The sequence below is a fragment of the Dipodomys merriami genome, unplaced genomic scaffold (genome assembly GCF_024711535.1).
Source record: "Dipodomys merriami isolate MVZ:Mamm:240054 unplaced genomic scaffold, mDipMer1.0.p SCAF_41, whole genome shotgun sequence".
Classification (NCBI taxonomy): Eukaryota; Metazoa; Chordata; class Mammalia; order Rodentia; family Heteromyidae; genus Dipodomys; species Dipodomys merriami.
Window position 1 is genome coordinate 2,940,606 of NW_027205715.1, and position 12,893 is coordinate 2,953,498.

Sequence of the window (12,893 nt, forward strand, 5' to 3'; positions counted from 1 at the left end):
CGTCTTTCTGGATGCTCTGTGACTTGGACTCAGTCTACCTGTGACTAACACTGAGTTTTGTTTTTGTTTTTTCTTTAAATTGTAATATCAGACTATGAAGCAGTTTGTCTTTGAAGTATTTAAATCCATAAAGAATTTATTGCCACCTTTGTTTTGATATCGTCTTTATCAAGGTCACAGTGATGCTTAAAATGGACATAAACAAAACTTACAATTTGTCAGTTATTATTTTTTCACTGTGGAGGTATTGAAGCCATAGTTCAAATACACCACCTAAAAAGCAGTCAGACCCAAAGCAGAATGAAAAAGAAGGCAACACAGGAAAGGGATGTGGAGGATTAATAATCCCATCTTTGTTAATAATTATTATCTTCTCTGATTGCCGGGAGTGGATGTGCTATTATTGCTTCTGCAAGTGTTAATAATTCATGGATGGACTATGTCAAAAGAGGCCTTAAATTTGGTTTCTCAGAATATTAAATACAACATCTACCATCAGTAGGAGCCAGGAGAGATTAAAGATGGCCTTGTTTTTATTTATTCATTAACTTGATTTCCTTTGCCTTTCTTCCCAGCTCCTGTCATTTTGTTTACCTTTACATTTACTTCCCCCTATCTCTCCTCACCACTATTAAATGAATGTTGGAATTTTAGGTTTGTTGTTAACGGCATCAGATTTTACTTTTCCTATTAACAACAGATGCCATGAGAAAGTAGAGAGACAGAATAATGTATATCGTTGGAAATGTCTAAATCAGTCTGCATAGTTGAAAATGTATTAAAATGTATGGCCTGTATTTTAGAAATCATTTGAAATAGTTTTGGTTTGAAGAACACTCTTCTTTTTCAGGCAGTTGAGGTTACATGTGTTTTTGTTTCATGTGGGTCTGGAGGCATTTTCCCATTTTATAGATGAGGAAAGTGAGGCATGAACACAAATGACTTATGTTCAGATACTTGAATCCATTTATTCTAATGCCAACTTCAATGTACATTCTATGAAACAATTTTCTCTTGCTTTTAGAATCCATATGTAAGGATATTTATGGTGTACCTCAGAAGTGTATCATATATTCACTTAGTACACTTTAAATTCACTCTTTTACTAATATATAGGTAGCTTTACAGGAGCACATTGCTGGGTTAAATTCTAAATGATAATTTGCCAAGTAGCACTGTAGTGATTGTGAAGTGAATCAATGCCAAGTATATAGTTGTGTAAACACTTTTGCTCTCAAGTTGTGTAAACTTGAGAGCAGCTTTCTGTAACTTACCTGCCAGTCACTTTAATTGAGCACTTTACCTGTGCTTGTTTTATGAAATACCCTAAGCGGATATAATGTGGACCCCATCCTCATTACATCTTCAGTGTTTAGGATCACTGTGGGGATTTGGGGATTTGTTAGACCTCTGTATTGCATTGCCAAAGGTTGTAAGATGGCAAAGTAGTAGAATGGAAATACTTGGTCTTCTCAGTAGTTTGGTAGAGGATTGGATTTGTTGTTGTTGTTTTTACTGTTATTGTTGTTTGTTTTTGGTGTCAGTACTGAAGTTGAGTTCTCATTTGGCTTTCTTGCTCTCTGCTGATGCTCTACTACTTGAGACATACCTCCAGTCTGTCATTTTGCTGGTTTAATTAGAGATGGACTCTGCCTGGCTTCACACTTCTATCCCCTAGTTCTCAGCCTTCCGAGTAGCAAGGACTGTAGTCATGAGTCACTGGCAATAGCTGGAACCATTGTTTTTGTTTGTTTGTTTTTGTCGGTAGTGGGGCTTGAACTCTGGGCCTGGGGGCTCAAAGTGAATGCTCTACCACTTGAGCTATAGCACAGCTTCTGGTTTTCTGGTGGTTAATTGGAGATAAGAGTCTCACAGACTTTCCTGCCCTGGCTGGCCTTGAAACACAATCCTCAGATCTCAGCCTCCTGAGTAGCTAGGATTATAGGCGTGAGCCACCAGCACCCAGCTGGACCTATTGTTTTTAAAGACCATTTTCGTTGTGGTCCTACAGAAAGGCTGGTAGAGAGAGCAGAACAGGGAAAGCAGATTTTAAAATCAGCTTTAATTTAAATTAAATTAAATTAAATTTTTTCAGAATTGTGATTGCTGGGACCTTGTTTGAGAGATGAGAAGGGCACAATAGAGGGATGAAAATCTGACAGTATTTTGTATAAAATTCTGAGCTTCCCTGCTGTAGTTACATGTCCTGCTTTGGTGGGTGAGGAAAGGCCAGGGCTTTCTTCCCTTTCTTCCTGTAAGACCATCATCCCCTGGGTCATCACTTTTGTATTTCCATTTCATTTGTTGCTATTTCTCATATAAATTTGTTGGTGGGGGTGTTGTGGTGGTTATAGGGCCTGAACTCTGGGCCTGGGTGCTGTCCCTCAGCTCTTCAGCTCAAGGCTAGCGCTCTACCATTTGAGCCGCAGTGCCACTTCCGCTTTTTCTGCTTATGTGGTGCTGAGGAGTTGAACCCAGGGCCTCATGCATGCACTCTACCACTGAGCTACCTTCCCAGCCTCTCATAATTTTAATCTTAGTTTTTTGTTTTTTGTTTTTGTTTTTGTCAGTCATGGGGCTGAACTCTGCATTATCCCTCAGCTCTTTAGCTCAAACCTAGTACCCTACCACAACGCCACTTTCGGCTTTTTCTGCTTATGTGGTGCTGAGGAATCGAACCTAGGGCCTCATGCATGTGAGGCAAGCACTCTGCCACTGAGCCAACTTCCCAGTCCCTCTTACTTTTTTGTTAAAATTTGAATATAATCTGATTATGGATTGGTGCCAGATTTTACTTATCACTTTAAAGAATACCATATTTTGTTTGGTAATACAAATTAATGAAAAAATAAAAACCCTGTCTTATCTAAAAGTCACCTTCCTAGAAAAATTTCAGAAACCTATATTTTAGGTATATTAGTGAATGTGAAATTCTGGTGCCAAATGAAATAAATAGTTTTTTCTTTCCTTGTTTAAATCATTTGGGTAATTTTAGTAATCTTGTTCTTTTATCGAGGAGTCCTTTATTTTTAACCATCACTTTAAATACTTTAGTATTTTCAGCTAAAGAAGAAATACTAAATCTGTACGGCAAAAAGTATACATGAGACAGCAGGGGAAGGGATGACATTGTCCAAAAGAAATGTACTCTTAGCTGGGCCCTGGTGGCTCACGCCTGTACTCCTAGCTGTTCAGGAGGATGAGATCTGAGGATTATGGTTCAAAGCCAGCCGGGACAGGAAAGTCGCTGAGGCTCTTATCTCCAGTTAACTATCAAAACCCAGAAATGGTGCTGTGGCTCAAAGTGGTAGAGCACGAGCCTTGAGCAAAAGAGCTCAGGCACCGTGCCAGACCCCAAGTTCAAGCCCCCTGCTCGACCAAAAAAGAGAAATGTACTCTTTACCTGCCATATGTAACTGTAGCCTCTCTGTAAATCACCCTTATAATAACTATTTTATTAAGTTTACATGAAAATTAAGATTTTAATGTCTCCCTTTAAAATAGGAGTAGTAATATAATGGACCCTGCTTTACCAAGCAAATCCAATCTCTGAATGTCTGAATTTATAAAAGAAATCTTGAGATAATGTTTAACTTTAGTATTCTTTCGCATAACAGCTTTCCTACTGAATTTAAAATAGATTTTGTTGAAAAGAATTCTATTTACAATCAACCTGGCAAGAAATACATCTGTTGTTTAAAATACATTGGTAACAAAAATTAGCAAGCTAGAAGTGGTTCTTTAGAAACCACCATCTCATGTAATCACAAAATTTTCTGAAATCTGGGGCTCAAGGATGCACCTGGGCAGTTTGTCTTGCAATAGTGCTGCAGAGTGCTATGCAGAGCTCTGTAAAGAAGCAAGTCACCCAGGTCCTGGGCTGATGCCAGAACCTGGGTTGGGTCCTTGAGTGACCTTGGCAAACCTGAGTTTCTGTATCTTATTTTCTTAATCTGTGCCACAAGAGCAATGGATTTTCCCAGAAATTTTATAGCTTGATACTTGATGAGTCTTCACATACTTTATTATTCCATTTATTTTTTATTGCCATAGAACTTCTTCACATATTCTGCTAGCTCTTGCCAAAAGTATCATTTGTTCCCTTTCCCTGAATATTGAAGTCTGTTAGATACTGTGTGTATGTGGGGAGAGGGGGGGAAGGGAGAGAGGGAGGGAGAGAGAGGAAGGAAGGAAGGAAGGAAGGAAGAAGGAGGGCAGGATAGAGGACTGGCTGACAGACGGGAAAACTCTCATTCTGAGTTTCTTAAACTTGGGACGCTCCTTAAAACATAGCAAATTGCAAAAAGAACACTGATGGGGGCTGGGAAGTTGGCTCAGTGGTAGAGCGCTTGCCTTGCATGCCTGAGGCCCTGGGTTCGATTCCTCAGCACCACATAAGCAGAAAAAAAAAAGCCAGAAGTGACGCTGTGGCTCAAGTGGTAGAGTGCTAGCCTTGAGCTGAAGAGCTGAGGGATAGCGCCCAGGCCCAGAGTTCACGCCCCACTACCGGACCTCCCCCCCCCAAAAAAAAACAATTTGGAAGTGGTGCTGTAGCTCAAGTGGTAGAGCACTTGCCTTGAGCTGAAGAGTTGAGGGACAGCGCCCAGGCCCAGAGTTCAAGCCCCACGACCGACAAAAAAAAAAAAAAAAGAAAAGAAAGAAAAAGAACACTGATACACATGTATTTTTAAAGTTTCGTTCATTTTTGAAATTAGGATTCATTAATAGTAGTCGAGGGTTCATGTGAAAATTCCAAATGCATACATTGTATTTTAAGTCTTATAACCTCCCTCCTTCCTTTTAAAAACAGTATTTAGTAGGTTTCTTATACATACATGCACATATACATACATACACACATATATACACACATACATATAGTACTTTCTCACTTAGTACCCCCTGTACATTCAAGGTACCATTATTTTTGATGAACCTCCATAATGATTTCCATAGTGGTTGCACTAGTTTACATTCCTACCCACAGTGTACTAAGGTTCCCTTTTCTTCTGCATCCTAAAGGAATATTTGTGGAGCGCACTGCCTCCTCTCCTTTGAGGTTCATTAGTACCTGCTCTTATTAGGGAACTACTGAAACCTTCTGGAATTCCTTCCATACAGGTACAGGCCACTTTGTAAACCCTGCTCTCACCTTTTCTGATTGATAGTTAAGCAAAGGCAGAAAGAACTCTGCTCAGGAGCAGCAGAAATTCTTCAGTTTCTCTAAGCAAGGAGTCTTTCTTTATTTTCTTTCTTTCTTTCTTTCTTTCTTTCTTTCTTTCTTTCTTTCTTTCTTTCTTTCTTTCTTTCTTTCTTTCTTTTTCTCCCTTCCTTCCTTCCTTCCTTCCTTCCTTCCTTCCTTCCTTCCTTCCTTCCTTCCTTCCTTCCTTCCTTCCTTCCTTCCTTCCTTCCTTCCTTCCTTCCTTCCTTCCTTCCTTCCTTCCTTCCTTCCTTCCTTCCTTCCTTCCTTCCTTCCTTCCTTCCTTCCTTCCTTCCTTTCTGCTTTTTGACCCCTTGGCAAACCACTTTGAAAATGAGCAAGCGAGAAATGAATCTTAATGTGTTTGACTGCAAAATAGAGACATAAAGAAATTACCTTTTTATTTAATTTTTTAAAAAGTCAAGTAGTGTTCCTCACTTAAAACCGTGTTTAAGAAGAAATATCCATGATAAATTAGCAGATTATTTTTTCATTCTCAGCTGGTTTGTAAGGACAGATGAGCTATAGTATATGCACACCATTGACATTGGGCCAGGACCAAGACCATCTCATTTCCTCTGAACCTCTTTAGCTCTATAAATGCACATGAGAAGGAAGCTGACTTTGGGAATTGAATATTGTCGTAATGATGCTTAGTCATATAAAAGAGTTTGATGTTTCTGTATGTTGGCTTAGAATCACTTCAGCATCTGTCTTGCCATCTAAAGCTGTATTTCTCTTAGAAAGCTGAGAAATTTGGAATAAGGAACAATGAGGGCTGGGAAGGTGGCTCAGTGGTAGAGCGCTTGCCTTGCATGCATGAGGTCCTGGGTTCGATTCCTCAGCACCACATAAGCAAAAAGAAAAAAGCCGGAAGTGGCGCTGTGGCTCAAGTGGTAGAGCACTAGCCTTGAGCTGAAGAGCTGAGGGACAGCGTCCAGGCCCAGAGTTCAGGCCCACGACCGGACCCCCCCCCCAAAAAAAAAAGAAGAAACAATGAGCAAAAGTTTAGCTCCCCTTTAAGTAATTACCTGCATCTAAGTGGAGCTATTGAACACTAATACAGTGGATGGACTGGAGATCCTGGGCTCAGACACCCAGAACCACAAAAGAGGGGGAAATCAGTGGGATGGCTTTGTTGAATGATAATTAGAATGTAAATTCTGGATACTGCCTTTTAGAAGCTTCATGGCTTCCATGTGGACAGCCAAGAATAACATTCCAGCAATGGGTTCAAACTGTCCAATTGATTAAGTTAAATTCTGTATGTCATGGGGCTTCAGTGGATATGAAGTGATCAATTCTTGGGAAGTTGGGGAAGATCACCTGGGACCTGAAAGGGCCTTGAAAGATGAAATGACTTTTGCTTGCCTAAGGTAAAAGAAGTTATGAGAGTGATAACTTGACCATATCTAGGAATGTGAGAAGAAAAATTATGTGATAAGTGAATCTGGTTAGATGTTGGTGGCTCAGTAATCCTACATACTCAGGTGGCTGAGATCTAGAGGATCACAGTTCAAAGTCAGCCCAGGCAGAAGAGACCATGAGACTCAATCTCTAACCAGTAGAGTCAGGATAGAGGTGGGACTCAAGTAGTAAAGCACTAGTTGAGCAAGCAGATGAAGCAAGTATAAATTTCAAGCCCTGGTATAGGCAAAAAAAAAAAAAAAGAAAAAAAGAAAGAAAGGAAAGGAAAAGAAGGGAAAAGGGAAGGGGAAAGGATCTGTGGTTTGTGGAACAGATGTGGATGGAGTGGCTGCAAAGCAGTGGAGTGTAGGCAGCAAGTGCTCTTGTAGTGTGTGTGGGATGAGTAAATGTTGAGAAGAAGGGGGAGGAAGGTTCAGTGATGCTTATGGAAGTTGGCCTGGCTATGGAGACATATTTGCTGACCTATTCTTCAGAGGCAGTTCTAGTAATCCACCCACAGGGCAAATGGCAAGCTAAGGCCAAAAAGTTGATCAAGGCAATGGAACTGAGAAAATGAGAATCACTTGGAATAAAACACATAGTACATCTGGTATCTGGTGGGCTAAAGCATGTTTCAGAATAACACAAGATTTGGAGCAGGGAGAAGATTGATGCTTCCTAGCCAGGCTGAAATTGGGAAGATTTAAGTTGATAGAGAATTGAGATTCATTTAAACTTTTGATGTTTTAGCCAAACATCACTATGGAAATGCTCGTGAAACATGTAGAGACAGGGTAAGAAGCAAGCAGTGTTCAGAAAACAGCTCTGACAGAGTTTTCCAGTACCACTGCCCAGAAGTGAATTTTGACAATAAAATGAACATATGGAAGGGAAATTGCATGGCAGGGGCAAAGTTCTAAGGTCAGCCAGGAGAGAGGAGCTAGAAAGAGGTTATTGACTAGGTAGAAAGGGATGTAGGATCCAGCTATGCATTAGAAAGCTGAAGGGGAGGGGGGGATGGGTTGAGCATTGAGGAGTATTCACCCAACCTCACGATCTCTTTCTTTACTATTAAAAGAGCTTACCCAACTGGGCCTGATGGTATACCCTTATAAACAAAAATAGCACTTGGAAACTAAGGCAAGTGGATCTTAAATTCAAGATCAATCTGAGCTGTACAGTGAGGCCCTATCTCTGAAAAACAACCAAAAATTTTAACCAAACAAGAACAAAAAAATCCTACATGTGCACCAGTAATTTTGCTGCATCTTTGCAGAGCCTAGAAGAACAGGGCCCACCATAGATCTGTAAAAGGTTGACTTCTGGGTAAAGTCATACATATAGTCAATATAGCTTTGCAGTTATTTAATTGAGTGTAGTTTTATCTGTCAATTACTATAATTCCACCTAAGCTTTAGACTTCCAGGGCTTCCTTTTTCTATTTTATAATCTCATCATTTCTGTTCTCCCTTGTGTTAATGAATGCTGGGCACGTGAGTGTTCTATCCTTCTGTTTGCTTTAGTTTTTGGTATTTAAGGTTGTGTAAGGTCAAAACACAAACGTAAACAATGGACCACCTAATAGACATTTAAGAATCGATCAATTTATGTAGTATTTGTGACAAAACTAGTGGCGATGCACCTCTTTTGTGAGGGGGGATCTTTCCAGTATTTTCATGACTTCTCCAGCAGGTCTGAAGGCAAGTTAGTTACCACTCTCAGTCCCCCTCTGTTCTGAGTCTTTTATAGCCAGAATGTTCTAGCCTCTTGCCTGGGTATTTTGGAATACTCATAGAATGAGAACAGAAAGAGTCTGAGCCGATTTAGGATTTATTTTTGACATAAAGAAATGCCCTGCTAATTTGTTTATTGACAATACTGAAGGAGGAAGGTCTTAACAGACTTGGTGAGGTGAGCTTTTTGGTTATATTGTTTGTTTTTTGAAATAAAAAGGGTTTTTTCCCTCCTCTACAGTGAACCTCAGATGTCTCCCTCAGGAACAGATTTTACATCAGTGAAGTGGTTTGACTTCAGCTGCACTTGGGTCCTTGGGTTCTTTTTTTTCCTTGCCCTTCATATCCCCAGGCTGACTCCTATAGCTGCATATCTGCTATGCTCCAATATAGTATTTATTTGATGAGAAACAAAAGAGTTTGCCTCTTGTACTAGTTCACAGAGAGGTCCCCCAGGATTGTCTTTTGTTCAGTAATTGGAGCATAAGCTGAGCCTGGTTGATTTCAAAGCTTCCCCCAACAAAACCGTTTTCTTGCTTCCTTGTGCAGTTTCTAAGCTGTTAGTAGTACCTTGTACTGGTTCTGGAACAAAAAGAGCTTGAATTGTTGAATGTTAGCAGCAACTACTGTGACATCTGCTATGGCACTGAATAGCACTGTTGGTACAGTTAATTTTAAGTTAGGGTAAGAAGCAAAACTAGAAAGCTTTACAGTGCTTGTTAACACATGTACCTCCAAATTATGCATTTGGTGCTATCACAATGAATAAAACAAAGGAAATCAGAGTTGATTTTTATGTTAGTAACATAAGTTCTTTCATTGTCATTCACTGTTGAACACTAGTATGTTTTGTGTTTTTTTTTTATTTACTTACTCATTTTTTTAGTTTGGTTGGGCTTTTTGCTTGTTTTATAAGGAAGAAATACCAGCAACATCCAGCTCTGGGTTATTTTATTGACCAAAGTTCTGATGTAAGAAATGTAATTTAATTAAATTAATTGATTTTCTTTTAAACCATCAAAATCTAACTTGGTTGTTTCTTTAAAGACAAAAATAATAATGAAAGATGAAGCAAAGTAGTCAAATTCTAGATGTTAGGTAGCCAGATTAATATTTGTTTAAAAATATATTATGAAAATTGGCAAGAGTAACGATTCTCAGGTTCTGCAGTATAGGCGTTGGTTTTGCAACCAGACAGATTACAGTCCTGGGCTTTTTGATTTTTTTTTACTGTTTGAAGAAGGAATAGTCTTTTTCTAGATTTTTCTTTGCAATATGTACCATAATGATGGCTCACTACCTGACTGGCTTGACTTTAATCATCTAGTGTTGAACTCTTAGTGTGGCTTCGTCTTGCCTTTTTCAAGCTTTCTTGTAATTGCACAGTTTGCCACATGGAATTTCCTTTTGTGACAGTGAAAAACACTTTAGTATTTTAATGTAATCTTTAGCTTTCAGGTTATATATTAAAACAGGGAGAAAAAGATCCTTTTCTTTCCTAGGGTACTCGTAAAAACCATTCCGGCAAAACAGGAATATTTATCACTTATACATCATATATATTTTTCCCCATAAATGTTGTACAAAGAAGTGACAGTTGAGCTGAGCATATGTTAATAAAAGGTCTGCATTTTCCCGTGTCACTGACAGTTTCATTGGCTGTATATTCTTGAAATGCAAATAACCTCTGTTCTGCTCAAAGCTATAATTAATCTAAATAGTTATTTAAATAGTATCAAAATCTTTTAACTACTAAGAGACCAAACATTTAAGATGGTGAATTTACTGTTCTGTTTGAAGGACAGTACAGCTACAGTGGACAAGGGCACAATGATCTGAGATGCTTCTGTATGTTGGATCTACACATTCTGTAGACTAAAATGGCAGGTCTGCTGCTGTGTAAAATCTTTTAACTACCATTTATTTTAGCATCGTGGCATGTGCACATTCCTGCTGCTCAGTTAAGGGACCAGCTTCACAACTGGTGTTACAATCTGTGGCCACAGCACTGCATCACAATGCAGCAAATGCATTTTCCACATTAACCAAACATGACAGCTGAAGCGATTATTAACTATGCAAGATGTCGGAAGTCATCAAAAATTCACAGCAGAGTAATTGCAGTGGCTTGGGTTGGGAGAAAAAAGTATTATAGCATTCCTTGCCTACATGTTGTCTCTCCCCCTGTTAAATCTTAACTTGGTACAGTCCGTTAACAATAAAATTCCCTTCTGTAACCTATAAACTGTTACTCCTATCAGTTTGTGCTTTCAAACTGATAGCTGACTTCTCTGAATTTGTGTGGAGCACCTTCGATGATGATGCTCTGCTCCCGGGCTGCTCTGCTTCCTTCTTAAGGGACTCTGCCCTCTCATTGTCTGATTGGACTCTTTAGTGTTCAGTCATATCAGCACTTGCAGAGGAGTCTTTTCCTTTTTCTTCTCTTTCCCTTCTCTCTCCCTCTCCCCACTCCATCCATCAATTCTGGCAGTATGGGGTAGGAAAAACTTGAGCACCAGTTCCCACATAAGACGACGATACGGAAGAGCTGCAGTGACTGACAGCATCCACCGGTCTGCAACTCCTTAAATTTGAGTGCTGCAGGTAGGATTGTCTGTTTTGTAAAGAAATTAAGATGAGTGCATCTTAAATAGAGTTGACAGCATGTTGTACCTCTGAAACACCAGGTCTTTATTTATTGTAAATTTGAAATAAATTCAGAAGCAGTTAACTCATTTGGTAGTACAAGTACTTGAGTCTTCTGAGAATTGTTCAGATTTGTGTCTTTCCATCTAATGTTTTTCTTAAAAACAAGAATCTATTGGGTGGGGCATAGTGGTATTTAAATAGTTCGGTTTTTTTGTGATTTCATCTTTAAGTAACAAGCACTTTCTTTAGGATTTTTTTTTTAGAGACATGTAAAGTGCAGAATTCTTGTATGATATGAAATTTAAAATAGATTTTTTTTTCCTTTGCTAAAATCCTTCTTTGGGATTATAGGTGTATATATGTGTGTGTGAGTGTGTGTGAAGGAGTATACCTTACCAAGGAATTCAGTTATTTAATTTAGTAGTTACAGAAAAATTACTATTTAAAGATATTTGCAATTATCTCATAGAAAACATTTTAGCAGAAGGCTTTAAATGAAATTAAATAGTAACATCTAAGATGTGGGTTCTTTGATATTACCAGTTTTGGGCAATTTAAGTTAAGATAATTACCTTTTATTTCTTAAATTTAGCTGCAACAGAGTAGGAGCCCTTTTTAAATAATATTTTTTAGATTTTTTTTTATTTGTATAATTAAAATGAAAACTTCCTAAGTCGTAATAATGAGATATGTTGCCTATAAATAATACTTTTAATACATTGATTAATGTGAGAGAATTCACCATTTAAAAAACCAGCTTGTTTGATGCTTTCCCCTTAAAGATAACAAAAAAAGAATATTGTACAGTTTTTTTTTTAATCCCAAAGAATGTATTGTATCATAAGGTCTGGACCTCATTTTGAAGCTCAGACTTGGAAATTGCTCACTTAGTGGAGGGATTTAGTTCCCTTCAGAGGTGTAGGACTTTTCTTTACTCTTAACAATAGGAAGGTTTGAGGAGCTGTCAAGTGAGGAATGGAGAACTGCTCAGGGAAGGGAGAGGAACTGGAGAATTTGGCTCTTAGCACTGGAAGTCTGGATTTACTCATGACTAAGATTCCTTTAAAACTCTGACCTAGTGCTGCACTGCAAAGAATTGATTTCTGAGATGAGACAATGAGCTGTGGTTTGCATTTTGTAAAGATGGAGGAAACCTCTAACACTGACCCTGATAGGATATGACTCAATTATCCCTGCCTTGGTACAGTTGCAAATTATTTTCCTTTGTCTGAAGTGGGTGGATGCCAGTGCATTCATCAGAGCTCCTTAATTTAATGTATGGAAAATGTCTCATCCACCATTTTTAACAATTAGCTGTATCATGGGCGAGGTGAATGGATTCTGAAGGCAGCTGCAGGGCCATTTCATTTACATTAGGTTCAATGGCACAGGAGCTTTGTTACTGTACAAGTAAGAATGATTTTGCACACTGTAGAAAAGAGTTCTTTGGAAGGGTGGAGAGCATTCCCAGAAAGAAGATGGAATCCTTTTGTCTACTGTAAGTATTTTTCATATAGCGGTGAGAGGTAGAAAATTTGTCTTTGGTTGAATGGGCAAAATAGACTTTTAAAAGACTGCTACAAATATGAAAGGTATAACACGGAGACTCTTGGATGTATTTTTTAAGTGTGTGTTAAAAACCAGGTATGATATATTCTTGAAATACATGTTTTAGAGTTATTTTCAGAAATGATTTTAATTAGTTATTCATTGATAAGTTAGTAAGAGGTATGAAATTATTATTAGTCATGGATGGAAATGGCACCTGGGAGAAAAAAGAAATCTAAATTCAGTATATTTCAGAGTTTAGGCTTCTTTTTACTGTCTTTCAAAAAAAGTGTTTCCTATTCCTGAAAAGAATTGTTGGATTTTAGGGCATTTTGTTGTTGTTGTTAAGAAAATGT

General features: G+C 38.5%; 1 protein-coding gene across 3 annotated transcripts in view; it reads left to right on the forward strand.

The window, feature by feature from the left end:
• Positions 1–12,893, forward strand: part of Nup93 (nucleoporin 93) — a 111,185-nt gene that overhangs the window by 39,825 nt on the left and 58,467 nt on the right. The window contains exon 1 of one of the 3 annotated variants that reach the window (XM_069992339.1): positions 10,704–10,944. The exons of the other annotated variants lie outside the window; for them this stretch is intronic. The gene's annotated coding sequence lies outside the window, so the exon portion shown is untranslated. Of the gene's footprint in view, positions 1–10,703; positions 10,945–12,893 lie in introns of those variants that run through there. 3 annotated transcript variants of the gene reach the window in all.